General features: G+C 40.0%; 1 protein-coding gene across 2 annotated transcripts in view; it reads left to right on the top strand.

Moving 5' to 3' along the window:
- The window catches only part of LOC147747399 (serine/threonine-protein kinase TNNI3K), a 2,862,006-nt gene that overhangs the window by 2,471,879 nt on the left and 372,421 nt on the right, over positions 1-17,706 (top strand). The gene's annotated exons all lie outside the window — the stretch shown is intronic.

Genomic DNA, 17,706 nt, shown 5'->3' on the forward strand with positions numbered 1-17,706 from the left:
AATAAAATCAATATTTCAGAAAATGTGAACGTGATTGAGGCTCATGAGGCATATAGAATAGAGGTATTCCATTAATGGGTTAACAAGCACTGCACAATCAAACGCATTTATTCTTACACTGAAGATGAAACACCAGATGAATACTTTCTATATGAGGACATTGAAGTTTCGCTAACCTACCAGGAGCACAAACTGTTTGTTTTTTTTAAACAATTTTTATTGCACATTATTTTTCAAATAATTAAGGAGCCCCCCCCCCGCCCTCCACCCACTCAAATACAGGCATGGTTGCACGATATTATTGATTATATCGTCTAACATCGAATAACTGAACATGACGAGTAACTATACCCTTACGACAAGACTATAAACATTTGCATATAAGTAGTGAATAAAAAAATGGAGTTAAATTACTGTCGTAGACCTTCGATCCATTGTGTAAGTGGGTACCACATTTCTAAACCCTTCTTTTTCTTTTTGACACCCTTCCGGCTGTATATTGCTTTTTCCAAGCTATAGGCTGAGAGTAATCTGGCCTGCCATTGTTGGAAAGATGGGGGGACATTATTCAGCCAAGAAGAGGCAAGACAGATTCGAAGCACCGCCATGGAGACAAATAGAAGTCCCTTCATGTTATCTGGGTGGTTCGCACAATCAAACCCCAATAATATTTCCGGTGTTGTAATGACAATTTCTGTTTCAAATATTTCAGAGAAAAAGATGGATATCTCACGTCTGATGGTACATAGTGCCCCGCAAGTAGCAAACATATGTATTAGATCTACTTCAGGCATCATGCATCTGGGACAAAATGTCCCTTTACCTGTACTCCATTTAGCTAGCATATAGGGGTTATGATATAGAAGAAAGAACGTTTTGTAGAATTGTGCTTGCAGTTTTGAGGACATTAGTATTGATTTGGATAGCTGGAATGCGTTCTGGATGGGTATAATTGAGATTGCGAGTTTATTCTGCCAATTGTCTATGTGTTTATCCATATCATCCGGGAATCCAGTGGTTAACTTGGTGTATATTGCCCCAATTTTTACTTTGCTACAATGAACAATAGATTCTATTAGCTCATTTTTCTGAAGAGCTACCCTACCCCCCCCTTTTTCATGATATAGTCCCTGACCTGTAAATATTTGAAGAAGTCCCTATTTTCTAGGCCATATTTGTGTTTTAGAGACTCGAATGAGGCCAGACCAGCTGACTCATAAAGAGAATCGACTTGGATTATACCAAGTCTGGTCCACCGTGTCATACACATGTCAGAAAAGATATCCGGGAGGTTGTTGTTGCCTATAAAAGTAGTATAGTACGAGTACCGGCCTAGCCCTAGATGTTTACAGATGTCATTCCAGGCAGGGTAGATACCCTTTAAAGTTTTGAAGCGTACTTTCTTAAAATGGCAGTCATAAGTCAGTCGCCACAAGTGTGCGCTTGCTTGATTACCAAGAATAAGTTCCTGAGGGTTAGGGACAGATCTTTCTAAGCGATCCTCCTGATTATTCCTCAGCAGCTGGCTACTATACTTAAGTATTGTTGCCCACCAGTAGGTTTTAAGGTTTGGGAGTGCCAGACCTCCTCGTTCTTTTGGTAGGGTAATAAATCTATTGGATCTTCGTACTCTCCCAAAGCTCCATATGAAGCGAGAAAAAATGTTATCAATTTCCTTAAATAAAAGTGGTTCAAAATTCAAGCAAATGGTTCTAAAAAAAATATAAACATCTAGGAAGATATACCATTTTGATTAGATTGCATCTTCCTATAATTGTAAGGTGTAGATTATGCATTTTTTTTAGGCATTTTTCCGTTTGTTTCATTAGAGGAACCATGTTAAGTTTAACCAGATTGTTTAAATTAGCAGTAAGATTGACACCGGATACATTGCCTTATCCGTTACCCTTTCATCCACAATATTGCTATTGCTGTTAATTAAGATTTGAGTTTTGGTCTGGTTCAGTTTATACCCCGAGATTTTGCCAAAATTGTTTGCCTCTAGTTCCATTGCCTCTACCGATTTTTTAGGATCAGCTGTAACTATGGCAATGTCATCGGCATATGCTAAGGACTTTGTTTCGCCATTAATAGACCTTATTGGCATTATCAAAGCATTAATTTCCAATCTGTGGATGAACGGGTCGATGAATATGGCAAATAGGAGAGGTGAACAAGGGCACCCCTGTCTTGTACCTCTTGATACTTTAATTGTGGCTGTGTTTTCTCCATTTATCGAGACCACAGCTTCTGGATTAGAGTACATCTTGCGAATAGCATTAATAAATGTCTCCCCAATCCCACTCCTCGACATAGCAGTCCATAGATATTTCCAGGAGACCCTATCAAAGGCTTTTTCAGCATCTAAAAGAATAAGTGCCATAGGGTCTCCTGTTATGTCCGCTATGTCGAAGAGCGTGATCACCCTCTGAATGTGATCAGTAGTAGATCTACCGGGAACGAATCCATGCTGTCTTACGGAAATAATTTTGTGGATTACCGGGGCCAATCGACTAGCGAGTAATTTGGAATATATTTTTGCATCGTTATTTATCAGGGTAATCGGGCGGTAAGCCCCTAGTTCCGTCGGATCTTTATTTTTTTTAGGAAAAACTATCATTTTAGCCTGATTCCATGATTCGGGTGCTCGCCCTCCCTTAAATACCTGAATTACCAGATTGGTTAGGATTTCTTTTAGTTGTTTGTTAAATTTAGCATAGAATTCCACTGGAATTCCATCTAGGCCCATTGCTTTTCCGGTTGGGAGACTATTTATCGACAGGAGAATTTCGAGCCATTGTGGAGCTTCTGCAAGTTTGTCTTTGTCGGTTTCAGGTAATTGACAACCTGAACCAAGATCCAAATATGTATCTATTTTATATTGATTTTTCCCTGTCTCAGTGTACAGATCTTCATAGTATCTATGGAACGCTTCCCTAATCTCTTTGGAATCACAGGTCAGGCCTTTAATTGGGTCTCTAATTTTAGTAATTGTGTTGTCGCTGATCTGTTGTCTTAAGCGGACAGCCAATTGGTGTCCTACCTGCTCATTAAGCTCATATATTTTCTCCCTGTTCACGAAGGCATTGGTTATTGCTTTTGCGGTGAATGTCTCTGTTATTTGATTTCTTGCTATCGCAACTTTTCTTGCTGCACCTTCTATATTACCATTACCCTGGACAGCTTTCATCAGGTCTTCCTCTTTGCTAGTAAGATTATCATTTAATTTGTTTAGTTCTTGCTTTGCTTCCTGATTGTGTTTGATGGAAAATCTAAGAGTTTCTCCCCTTACACCGGCCTTTAATGTATCCCAGACCACCTCTAGGGGAGCACTCCCTAGGTTATATTTTAGGAAGTCAGGGATCCATTTTTCCGTAAGGTTACAATATTTTACGTTGGCCAGAAGAGCCCTTTCAAATGTCCAATTGCTGCGGGGTCTATGCAGATCTCCCAGATCCATATTAATAATTAGAGGGTTGTGGTCGGAAAATACACTTGGTAATCTAGCTATCGAACAGTGAGAGATAATTACATCCGACACAAGAAAATAATCTAATCTTGCAAATTTAGAATGGGGATGTGAAAAAAAGTATACCCAGGGTCGGTTGGGAGTTGCATCTCCCAACAGTCAGATATCGCATGGGTGTTACAAAGATCCCTGAGTGCTCTAAATGTTTTTGGCTTCCTTCCCTGGTAGTTAAAGTTATGAGCAGTTATCCACTTAGGCGGGAGATTTAGATTAATGTCACTGCAAACGATCAGCGGAACAGGCCAATGTGATAATTCATTTGATAAAAAGTTCAAAAGATCGGGATCGTCAGTAACACAGCCATACACAGAGCAGATCGTAAATTTGTTCCCCTTATCATAGTTGCATTCCACAATTGCCCATCGGCCAAATTTGTCTGCTACCCGTCTCGCAAACTGGGCTCCACCACCTTTTGCCATAATAGCTACCCCTTTGGATTTATTCTGTTGGGTGGTAGCGGTAATAACTCTATATCCTAATGTTTTTAATAAATGAAGTTGAGACCCCTCAACATGGGTTTCTTGTAGACAAACTATATCTGCTCCGATAGATTTCAAACCAATTGCAAACCTTTGTCTTTTATGTGTATCATTTAACCCACATATATTAATTGTCAAAATTTTCAACGTAACCATTATTACCTAATGATTCTGTCCTGTCTTCTAGTCGAATTTTTTTTTCTTTCATACCTGTATATCCACCCCCCCTACTGTTAGACCCCCCCCTACCTCCCCCCACCATATCTTGAGGCTTCCTGGGTCGTCCAGCACCCAGGTGTGGGCGTCCAAGTGATCCGGGCATTGCTGCTCGCTATGGTCGCCTGGGCTAACCTTGTATATGAAAAATTTTGAGAAAAGTGCCTAGATTTTTTGAATATTCTCGACTAAGATCGATTATCTTAGTTATTGATTCCCCTTATCTTATGATTTAGTTTGATGTACACAACTAGTTAACCTTATTTTTTCTCCCCCGATTTTCCTGAGTCTGAGAGTTCTCGAAGATAGGCTTCCGCTTGAATCTCGCTGGTAAAGTTCTTGGAAGTTCCTTTATAGATTATTCTTAGCCGTGCTGGGTTTTGTAGATAAACTGTCGCTCCAATCTGCTCAAAAGGGGCAAAGAGTTGCCGCATCCTCCATCGGCGTCCACCGTTGCGTGGGCAAAATCTGGGCGAGCGAAAAAAGTATAACCAGTTTATAACCTGTTTGTGCCCCTTTCGGTCCCCCCATTGACCGGTGATTTAGAGTCTGCGTCCCCTGCAGATTTAGGGGTTACGTTTTTCCGTGTGTGTCTGGATTTTTCTTAGTTTGGTCAGGATTGCTCCCCTGATCCATAGTTTCTTCATCCATTGGATTGTGAAGTCTTCTGTGTTTGGATCTCTTTTTTTCCAGTTTCCTTTTTGGAACTGTATCTCGACAAGGTTCTCTATTTTCTCTTATGCCCGTTTGATCTAGTATTTCTACCATGACTTCCTCCGGTTTTTCTTCCTCGTTTACTGGGTCGATCTCTTCACTTTCACTAGAAATAGATATTCCAGTTTCATAGATATCGGAGTTTGATCCATCCGAGGCATCATCGTTCTCTGATTGTAGCATTTTGCTGTTAATGCTAGTTTTTCCCATGAAATCGGTATGACCGGGTTCTTGGCTGGATGGATCTGAGCCTGTAGCAGAGCTTGTGCCACCTTCATTTACTAGATCTTTTGGGGCCCTTTTTACGGAATGTTTCCGATGCGGTAGCTTGTTGCTTCCCTTTCTGGTTGTCAATTTTGTTTTCCCTTTTATTTTCCTTTTTGTTGTCATAATTCGTGGTTTCTTTCGGTAATGGGGCAAATATGTTGGAGATCCTTAGTTGAGTTTCCACAGACCGGCCTGTTGTCTTTGCTGCAGCCTTCAGGTTATTAATGGTTTGTAACCTTTTAGCTTTTTTGACCAATAGTTCCACCTTTTCATCAGCCTTTTCATCAACCTGATCATCAGCCAGATCATCAGATTTATCTTCAATGTTTAGAGGGTGTTGCTGCTGATGGTGCTGCTGATGTTGCTGCTGACGCTCATTGGTCTGTTCCTGCTTTTTAAATTTCCCCCGCTCATTATCTCTTTCATTGTCCTTCTCCTTCTCTGTGTTTTTACTCACAGTTTTACCTTTGGTATTGTCTGAGTTGTCCTTGTTGGCTTTATTTTTTGGTTTACCGTTATCGTTGCTCTCATTGCTCTCTTTTCCTTCTTTATCTTTACCCTCCTGGGACTTCAGACCTCTCGTTTCTGGTCTCCTGCCAGTGCTAGTAATCTTTCTCTGGCTGCTCCCTGCCAGTTGGTTTATAGCATTATCGTGCTCCAATGCAGCTACTGTATGTTTTGTTTCTAGTACTGATCGATCGTCATTTATGGAGACCTTGCACATCTCCTGGATCAGTTGTGGACCCCCAGGCTTGTCCAAATTTACTTGAGTCATCCTGTGTGTAGAATCTAGATCCATTAAATCCGTAAATAGTTTCCAAGATTTACTAAGATCACCGATCCTTAGATTATCTACTTTCGCCTGAGCCGCCCTGCCGGTCCTGGTATTCATGAAGGTGTATGCCTTCGGTGTAATCTTTTGTGACAAACTGGTTTAAAGGCGCTCTCCCACACACTAAAGACAAAGTAAGACTAGGTCCACTCAGAAGAGATGGAGCCACTTGGCCGGTCTTAGCGGCTTACAGACATTGACTCATCCAGACATTGACTCATTGCCAGTGGCAGACCTCCATCCACTTTATAAAGAAATATTAAAACTTTACAGAAACCTGACAGTTCGTGATGAGCACATACACATCATCTAACAAGAGCTACACAAACAGAACAAATTCACGGATCTACAACAAAAATTACACCACAAACTCTATATGCCATTATGGGTAAAATGCTGATTAAGCATGAGCAAACACAGCTAGAGGCAGTAGTTCCACACACAAGCCCGTTAACAATCTGCTTGCCAATATGGATAGCTCCCCAAATTGAGAATTGTACCACTTGTGGTACAGTTTTCGCTGCCATATATACCCGAACTCATAGTATCCCGTCATTAGAAATACATGATGTTTTAAGACAAATACAGAATGAGTATGGAGCAGAACCTGCTCTGAATTTAGGGATGAAATTATTAGGTAATTTTGCCCAGGTATCAGCTATCGTATTAGCTAACGTTAAAGGGGAGGCAGTGGCAATACGCCAACGCCTGAGGGATTTCAGTATTTTACAACATGAACGTGAATTACCTAAAATTATCGAAGACACCTATGCTGAATTAGGTAGAGATAGTTTGGGACCTAGAGCAACAAAACCTCAACTCATGGGTGGTCCTGAAAAGGATAACACCAAGCAAGCACCTGATTCTTCCAAGAAGAAATGGGATAATAACAATACAAAACAAAAGTATAGAGAGAATATATCACAATCCAAGGGTGGGTCTCCTCAACAGGAGCCCTCTGAAAGAAGGTACAACCTTAGGAACCGTGATAACATAAAAAAAACCTGACAGGTATCAGGATACTGATACATGTTCCTCTCATTCCTTTCAGGGTTCATCAAAAAACTCAGAGAGGGAAGGACAGTCAGAACACAGGCAAGAAGAGGGTACAAAGTATATAGACACGCCACACACCTCAGATTATACCTCCAAAAAAGAAGAGATGCCAAAATCAAAACCTCAATTTAAAAAGAAGAAAGGAGCAGGTCTTAAAGTAAGACATGCCCAGTATTCTGAGGACTCAACTTCTGAACGGGGAATGGGCTCTGATGATGCTAGACAGCGCAGCAGAAGGAACAATAGCACACTAGAACCTGATAGAATTTCTGGTGACAGCGGAGTTGAATGGGCACATCACGGTGGAGACACCTGATACAAGGGTAGGTGTCCCACATAGATTACATTAAATAACACTCTAAATGGAGGGGGACAAACCCAGACAAACTAAAGGTCTCTTTTGGGAGAACCTGACTTTTGGCTATGACATTCTTTCAGCTGAAAGAGATTAGCCACCTGCAATTGTTATGGGTTGCCCAAAGGGAGAAATAGTAATTTTAAAGGCTTTTTCCGACCTCATTCTAATATACTTAAAAGACACATATACAAATACCCAGGAGTGGACGGTAGCCCTTGCTCCAGCATTATATTGCACCCATGTTGGGAGGGATGTTGAGTCACCTCACTATACAATCCCAGTAAAAACTACTCCATCTCCACACAATAAAACAAGAAGCGCAAAAACAGGTCAGGGAGATCTTAGATCAACTTAAATACCAGGGTGTAAAATAAACTTGCACCTCTCCAATGAATAATCCTTTGTTTCCAATAATGAAACCCGACAATTCATGTTGTCTAGTTTTAGACTACAGGCATCTGAACTCTTGCACTAAAACATTTGCAGTACAGAATGAACACATTGCCGCATTAATGAATAACATTGTGGAGAAAATACAAAACAACACTAGATATCTCAAATGGGTTCTTCTGCCAGAATATAGCGCCTGACAGCAGATATTGGACAGCATTCTCAGCGCTAGGTTCACAGAGTCAATTTTTTCAACTCCCCCAATGGTGTAAGAATAGCCCTGGGTTGGTCTCCGCTGGGGTAATGGAGTTACTTCAGAATTCGGATGAAGAGGAATTGTCCTATGTAGATGAGCGTCAGCAACATAACTTTGGGTTTCGCCTCTGAGGGCTACAAATTCTACTTTAAAAAATTGAAAATAGCCCACCTCAATGTCCTATTTTTGGGATATGAGCTATCAAGTGAAGGAAAAGGTCTGGCAGCTAACTTTTTAGAAAAGTGTGCGCTGCTCCAACCTCCTAAATCACTGAAAAACTTACAATCCATACTGGGATTCTTAAATTTTGAAAGAACATACATTTTAGATTATGCAGAAAAAGTAAAACCTTTCTACGACTTAATAAGACCTGATTTTTCAGTTAGGCATCGGATACAGGAACACACAGATATCCTTTCTTCCTACAAGCTGACATGATAGCTTCAAAACACTTGCAGACACACGTAAATGTCCGCCACCTGGTGATCCGTGTTATAGCGCGTCAATCTGGGTGCACTTACCTAACCTTCAATGAAGGGGAAACGGTAACCATAACATACAAATCACACTTGTATACAAACACTGAAAAGCGTTTTGCTTCTACAGAAAAAATACTGACGGTAGTACAGACTGCTGTAGTGAGAGAAAGAGCACTGGCTCAGGGGAAACAAATAATTGTTGTAACCGGCCTTAGAGGCTGCTACAAAGGCAAGCGTTCCTAATGCTAAAGCCTTACAACGAAGATGGGTACAATGGGCTAATTCTCTCACTGCAACCGCTGTAGAATACAGATATGACCCTAGTCTAAAAACACACGCATTCCTGCAATATGAATAAGAATATCCTCTACCAAATTAAATAATGCCTCTAGATCAGTATGAATATATCATTTACACTGACGGATCTGCTCAGCCGGCCATAGAAAGTAAATAACAATACTGCGCTGCGTGTGCGATTGTTAAGGGTTGTATGCAGGAAGTCAAGTTCCATCCCAGCAGTACGAAGACATAGTCTCTAGGAGACTGCACTGCACAGCTAGCAGAATTAAAACCCCTGTTACTGGCATTAATAAATACGGATCGAGAATTCCCCACACTGATTGTGTGCGATTCTTTTTTATTGTGTCCAGTCGTACAGCGAATATCTTCACAACTGGTGACAAAATGGGTTTGAAGACTTAAAAGGTGGCACAATTAAGCATAAAATGCTATGGGGACAGGTAGCTGAGTTGTCAAAGGAACTATCAAGAGCTCACGTGATTCACATAACGAGTCATCAATGTGATGGCGTTCATGTTGAAGGGAATTCATTGGCTGATGAAGGGGCAAAGGGGGCAATATGTTGTGCTGCCTTAGCTGCAATCACTCATTCAAAAACAAGAATAGACAGACAGAAAATGGTAGCTGTCATTGCTTCATGCAAAAACAGCACAGCCTTACCGAAAGGTTTTCCAGTCAAGTACCCCTGCAAGTTAGATGCAAATAACATTCCGTATGCTCAGATTCCTGGAGTGGGGGATAAAGTAATTCCAACCATGCATCGCAGATTGGGTTTAATACTAGCAGCACACGAGGGTCTAGGTTCTGCACGCGCAGGAGTTACTGCATTATTAGTTTCATTATTAAAACAGCGCTATTGGTGGGCAGAGTTAACTAAACAGACAAAGAATGTTGTCTTAAATTGTGACATCTGCCAGCAGATGAAGGGTTGCACCGTAGCACATCCAGCGCACACCCCATTATCAGACGGACCTCTCACATAGCAGCACCACAACTGCTGAATTTTGAAACTTTAAATGAAAGACATGTAATGGCCTCTCAGTTGGCAATAAGGAAAACTATAATTTCAACTAACTAATTACACATGACACCGCCAACGAGTATCCTTACTCGTTAATGGCTCAAAGTTATCCTATATTTTTGGCTGTGACTTTCATGGATGAGGCGCAGTGACATAGCAATTGAATTCTGAACATAGGGATACAGTTTTTATTTACCTTCGCGTCGGAAATATGAGGGAAACTAAGGACTTAAAATACAGGGGTTTAGCCCTGAAGAAGTCGCAGAATACTATCCTGAGAGTCGCGATGAAACACGTGTTGGCTAAGGTTGTAAATAGTCCCATTGGAATACAGTAGGATCTAAGCGCATAAAGAAGAGAATAAAAGCATTAAACCTAAGCAAAGGATCAAGCAGCGGATTGTTTTATTACTATTTTGTTGTAATTCTGATTTTACACTACAGGCGTGTGCAGTGGATTGTTGTGTATTTTGTTTGGAGTATCAAATGTGAACTTGGTCCTGAAACCTCATACATCATCTCATTGTGAACAAGAGACCGGTTTTTTGTGAACATCACAGCTGTTCCATTTCCTGATGGTATCATTTGGGACAAGGTTGATTATGATGTATTTGGTCCCACTGAACATTTAAAAATACGACATTTATTTAAAATGTTTCTAAATTATATAATTACCTCCAGTACATATTCTGATGATTGGGATTTTGAAACTGTAAAAATGTTAGAGGACACATCTGATTTTGACACTATGTACTGGTACCATCATTATGGTTATCACTTTTTACACAAATCCAGTATCCCACAAAATATTTTCAAATACCACCAATCGGAACATTGCCTGACACCACCAAAAGATAATTTGAAAATATTTGCACAGAAATGTTCTTATTTTTCAGGGTATAACACTTCTGAGCTGACCTCATATTACTATAAGTTTGCACCCACACCTGCACAGAAAAATATGCTAACTAACACCAAATAGATTTATTCTGCATCCTTTATTTTCCAACTGTCTGAACAGGGTTTCGACTTATGGAAGGACACTATAGACATGAAATCAGTCTGGGATTCAAAGAAATGGCAAGTTCAGGGAACGGAAGCACTATTTCATGCATGCCTCTTTCCACAGCAGATAATATTTCTGAATGAAACTGTGCAACAGACTTCGTGTCTTGGAATAGCCAAGAACAAGGATTTGAAAACTTCTCGGATTCCCACACCTTCACACATCAAATTTACATCATGTGGCGGGGATATGATAGATGACATCATGCAGTACAATACTTCAGACCCCAATTGGAAGGGGTTAGTTAGGCCCGCGGACACAAAAGATCCATAGGTCAGACCAACGCTAGGTACAAAGAGGAATGTCTGACAAAATATCGAAATCAAAAATATCGAAATACAAAAATATCGGAACAAAAATATCGAAGTCAAAAATATAGGAATCCTATCCCTAACAAGGTAAGTACAAAAATATCGAAAAATTAATATTGTAGTACAAAAATATCGAAATTAAAAATATTGTTTTTTTAAATGTATTAATAATAATGTGAAAATAATTATAAAATACATATAATGTTACAAATATTAAATACAAATATTAAAACATAATTAAAAAATTAAAACTAATACATATACATTTAAAATAAATTAAAAACGTAATAATTTAATGTAATTTTATATTTTTTAATTTCATGTAATTGATTTAATTTAAATTTATTTTATTTTTACCCTGTACGACTGTACCCCAAAAACCCAAAACCGACCCTGAACTCTAAAAATACCCCTTTACCCAAAAACCCAAAACTGACCCTGAACCCTAAAAATATCCCTGTACCCCAAAAACCCAAAACTGACCCTAAACCCTAAAAATACCCCTTTACCCAAAAACTGAAAACTGACCCTGAACCCTAAAAATACCCCTTTACCCAAAAACTGAAAACTGACCCTAAACCCTAAAAATACCCCTTTACCCAAAAACTGAAAACTGACTCTAAACCCTAAAAATACCCCTTTACCCATGAACTGAAAACTGACCCTGAACCCTAAAAATACCCCTTTACCCAAAAACTGAAAACTGACCCTGAACCCTAAAAATACCCCTTTACCCATGAACTGAAAACTGACCCTGAACCTTAAAAATACCCCTGTACCCATGAACTGAAAACTGACCCTGAACCCTAAAAATACCCCTGTACCCAAAATTAATTAATATTATTTAATTACCAATTAATTATTAATTAACAATAACAATAAAGTAAATATATTAGCACATTTGCTGTAATTAATTTAATTTAATAATTATTATTATTTTAGCCAATTAATTAATTAAGAATAACAATGAATTATATATAAAAAGTACTATAATTAATGTAATAAAATAATTATTAATAATTAATTACCAACTAATTAATAATTATAAATATGTAAAAAATTATAATAATTAATTAACTAATTAATAGAAATTAATTACCAATTAATTATTAATTAAAATATGTACAAACATATATCAATGAATTAATTATTATTAAATTACTTCCCACCCTATTCCCCTATAAACCCATAACCCGCTACAGAACATATTTATCAATTACTCAATTAATTAAAAATAATTAAAAAATAATTCTCAATTAATTAATTAATGATTCCTACTAATTAATAATTAATTTAACATAATTAAATTACTTCCCACCCTATTCCCCTATAAACCCACAACCCGCTACAGTAGTAAAAGACAATATTTAATTAAATTACATTAAAAATAAATAATAAAACATAATAAATACAATATAATATACACTAAATTTATTTAAAAATTGATATTAGTAACATCAAAGTTATTAATTTCGATATTGTTAACATCGATATTTACAACTTCGATATTACTGATATCATACCAATATCGATATTTAGACTGTCGATATTACTTACCTTCTATATTTTTGTATATCGATATTTAAACTTCGATATTTTGGTATATCGATATTTAAAACTCGATATTTTGTCTGTGTACCACAAAGAGATTGTCCGAAATGGTGACATCATACAGTGTCGGGAAGTTGTGCCTCGATTGGCTAAAAACCTCAACACTGTCCAATGTGAAACAGCACTTATCCTTACTCTCAGATGAGGAGGATCTAAGGAATTTTTTATTTGCTCCCCGAAAGCCACGTCAGAAACTTTTCTTATACGCTGTCTACAATGAAATCTGGAAGATCTCTCAACAAGAAGCTGCAGAGAGACTTCGTGAAATAGATAGAATTAACCTAGAAAAGGTGTTAGCTGTAGTTGACAATGGTATGCCTACATTAAAATCCAGGATTTATTCACTAGGCAACATTGTATCTTCTGCTATAGATATACTAGAAAAGGACTTGCCCATACTACAACATGGACAATCTCAACTACGGTTTTAAGCTGGATGCTGCAATCATTGCGCACTGGCTATGTGCCTTGGCAATTTATAAACAGTACATCCCTATTTTCTGCGTACAATCCAACTGAGAAGCAGATAACGGTGGCACAAAGGGGAGCAAAATATAAAATGTTGTTTATTAAAAAAGTGGACCAATTACCTTTTAATGTGGCGGAGTCACCATCCACAGAATGGTTAATCCATGGCCATATAACATTACTGGTCACAACTTTCCAGTTTCAGTATTGCCTAGACCAACAACAGGCAGACATGAAGCAATGGGTAGGGAATTCAGCAAGGAATTTTAGGAATTGTAATACAGATTTCAATGCAGGAATGGGGACATGGAAGTGTTTCTAAGCGGTACAAACTGCAAGAAATCTTTAAGTGGATCTATCATATGCCAGGATATCATGCTTCACAGGGCCTGTAATGGTTCAGTTGCTAACTTATCCTGTCACTTGAAAGGTTACCCAGCTGCCATTATTAATCCGGTGTTCAAGTTAATTTCAAATGGGAGTTATTTGATGCTGAATGATCAAGGTTGCTGTGGGATGCTCGCGGGCATCGCATATCGTGTCACTGTAAGCTTCAAGGTTACTTTCTGTATTTAAGTATTGTATCCACAGACCCATACAGTCAGGGAGGTGCCTTCATGGCCTTCATGGCCTTCAGTGAATGTTTCCTTTATATGGTTTGATACTCTAGGATGAATGAAAGCCATGCTTTTACAGCAAACCGTGCCCTTAACCTCCGCCTGAGAAACTTATGATCTGCAAGTTGCAAGGTCCTCAGCTGAGATACAGACACTAGTATGAACAAATTGCCCTTTCCATTTCACAGAAATGGTACAACGTATCTTTAGCATGTCTGATTCGATGGGTATAGTACACTTATTTAAGACCGTAGGTACTGGACTGTTAAGCACCTTTCAGACAATCTTCGGAGTTATTCCCAACTTTTAACACTCTGTATTCAGAAGCATTTTTGGAGGGCTACATTTGAGCATGTTCTTAATAGCAGGTGTTCTGATTGTCATTTTTCTGCTGCGCAATGAGGATCCCAGTCACCCACAAAATGGAAAACTGCTCTTGGAGCACCAAAACTGTGATCACATGGTACTCCATCTGGACACACCTCGCCTTTGCGAACATTTGAATCTTGGTTCCCATCATTTAGACCAGTCTGGATCAACAGTATTCTGCCTGTCCACCGATGCCTTTTCTGAGGACCAGAATGCGTGTTGGACCACTTCAGTTGCGCCACCAGACGTTGATGCTTTACTGGACCTGATAACAGCCCATGATCTGCAGTGTCCTCACCTTTTTCCAATGTTGATATCTGCATTCTTAGAGTCACCACAGGATGCTTCAGCGCCTTGTCGGAACAGATACCGGCTCCTCTACAAATACCCAGGCCTTGGATGACACACAGGCATCCCCAGCAGAGGCTGTGGAGAATATGAGGAACTTCTGTGCTCGATTGACCTAATCTGCGAGGTGTTGCAGGGACCATCATCTGCAATTGCAGGCAACAGTGATGATGTGTCTCCCAGCCAGGACACATAAACATTTGGCACAGTGTGTGCTGGAAAAATTTGGCTTTTTCAAAAACATCCGAATTGGGAATTTCCAACAAACATAAACTTTTGCTAAAACCACATGACTTTCAGTCACTCATTGTTGCTTGAAATATATATACAAACAAATTGTATAAAACTTCTAACACTTAAAATACGATTTTGGCAATTTCTTTAGCATTTTAAAAATATTTTTAAACTCACTAAAGTTTTGAACTAATTAGTTGTTTACGTACAGATGCCTAGAAGTATGTTACAAATTTAGTAGGTCATCCTGCCAGAAGAGGAGTAGGTGTTATGTTTCATATAGGTACCCTAATATAGGCTCAGGTAGTCACCTAACCTTTCACCAGTATTCTCCCCTATTATTACACTACATAATGGTTCTTGGGACTGACCTTTTACCTAGTGAAGATACTGCTTACAGAACGTAGGGTTTTCCCTGAAAACCATCCTCGTCCATTATGCATGTGGATTCTTGGAAACTCAACAGGACTACCAACACCTGCATATTAACTATATATAAGGGTCATTCCTTCCGTTATCCTAAGTTCAACATGACACAGCAAGGTAGAGCCCCTGAGGGTACCACTTTGGGTATATAAACACCATATCTTGCTGAGGCAGTTAGAGGAGAAAAGGACTTCCATGTTGACTGTTAGAAATGGGGGTCTCTATTTGGCAGAGGTAGGTACCTTTGTCCAAATAGGGGCCCTTGCTTCTAGTCAGGGTAAGGGGGAATACACTTCTAAAATAACCCCTACTCACCCCCTTAGTAGCTTCCCACCAGCAGACAGGCTTATCTCAGAGGCAGTATGTTAAGTATTTGTGAATACATACAGTAATACAATGAATATACTACAAATGGACATCACACCAGTTTAGAACAACCAGTAATCTTTATCTAAACTACAAGACCAAACCACAAAAATCCACAATACAGTAATACAAATATGACTTTCTGATGGGAGAAATAGTTCAGTTCAAGCAGATTGCAGATGCAATACTTTTTTCACAAAGTACTTGAGATGTGTCCCACAAACAAACAAAACGGGCCGCAGGGAGTGTGATGTATTGGTTCCTTACACTCAAGAAAGGTGATGTGTTGGTTCCTTGCTTCGGGGGAGGTGATGCGTCGGTTCCTTACTGCCGCACAGGGGAGGTGATGCGTTGGTTCCTTACCAAAGAGGAGGTGATGTGTCGGTTTCTTACTGCATGGGGAGGTGATGTGTTGTTTATTTGCTGCATCCCTCAATGATGCCACAAACTTGGCACCTTCATGGGATGCGACGATCCGGTGACAATGCGTGAACTCGTGTAGCCACACAGCAGGCCTTGCGACAAACTCGGTGCAATGATCTCGGACTTCAGAGATTGGTGCACTCAATGAGGCGTGGAGCAATTTCTTGAGCCCCGGCAGGCGCTGCAATGGTTTCTTTGCCGATGCATCGGAAACATGTGCGGATGCGTCTCACTTCTTCAAAGTTGCGTTGATTTTCCAGCTCCCAGCAGAAAACAGTCTCTAGAGGTCCAGAACATCAGCAAGCACATCTTTGCAGATTGGAATTCCCAGCAATGAAATTCAGGGGAGTTGGTGGTGAAGTCTTTGTGTCCCTGAGTCTTCAGAACAGGAGGCAAGCTCAGTTTCAAGCCCATGGAGATCTTCTTTCAAGCAGGTGACAAAGCAAAACAGCAAAGTCCTTTTCTCCTTTCCTTGCAAGCAAGTCGCCACTGCAGGCCAACCCCAGACAGCAAACAGCACAGGGGCAGTATTCCTCCTCAGCTTCTCCGGTTTGTCTCCTTGGCAAAGGTCCCTTTTGATGCCCAGAAGTTATCTAAAAGTCTGGGGTCTGGGCCCCTCTTTTAATCACCAAAATCTTTTGTTTTCTTAAGGCAGAGAGTGTATGTACCCAGCCAAAACCAGTTCTGTCCTCACTGGTGCATCTTCCTGGCAGGAGGTGGGACAGCATTGTTGAAGGCAGACCAGGTCCATTCAGGTGAAAGGAAAACTCCTCCCCCTACCCTATATGCAGCCCATGTGTATTTAGCCCAGCCCCGACTCATCAGACTTCTGGAGCCGTTGGCCCTCTCAGCTCTTGTCATCCAAAAGCCAGACATGCAATACACAAACCCTGCAAAGGCACACTGGATGTTTAGGCAAGAAAATACCTACTTTCTAAAAGTGATATTTTCAAACATGGAATGTAAAACTCACCCTTACTAAAAGATGCATTTTAACATTCTGAGTTCAGACATACTAAACTTTATTTTTCTGCCTTGTTCCCAGGCCCAGTTATGTTGATAAGATGTTATAAACAAACTTCCCATTCTGTCCTATGGGAACAGGTAGCCTTGCAATAGTGAAAAACAACATTTGCAGTAACTCACTATCAGGACATGCCACCCACGCCAGGACATATCCTACCTTTCACATACACTGCACACTGCCCACAGGAGTATCTTGGGCCTACCTTAGGGGTGACTGTCATGTAAGAAAAGGGAAGGTTAGGGCCTGGCAAGTGGGTGAACTTGCCAAGTTGACATGGCAGTACCAGACTGCACACAGGCTCTGCAATGGCAGGCCTGAGTTACATTTATAGGCTGCTTCTGTGGGTGTCACAATCAGTGCTGCAAGCCCACCAGCAGTATTTGATTTACAGGCCCTGGGCACACATGGTGCACTGTACTATGGACTGACTAGTAAACCAATGGTGCCAGGTCTAACACTGCACACAGACTCAGCTCGCAGTGGTCTGACATCCCTTGTGAGGTGTCCATCTCGACACCAAGACGGGGTCCCACAGTCTCTCACT

Source organism: Lissotriton vulgaris, chromosome 1_1, assembly GCF_964263255.1.
Source record: "Lissotriton vulgaris chromosome 1_1, aLisVul1.2, whole genome shotgun sequence".
Classification (NCBI taxonomy): domain Eukaryota; kingdom Metazoa; phylum Chordata; class Amphibia; order Caudata; family Salamandridae; genus Lissotriton; species Lissotriton vulgaris.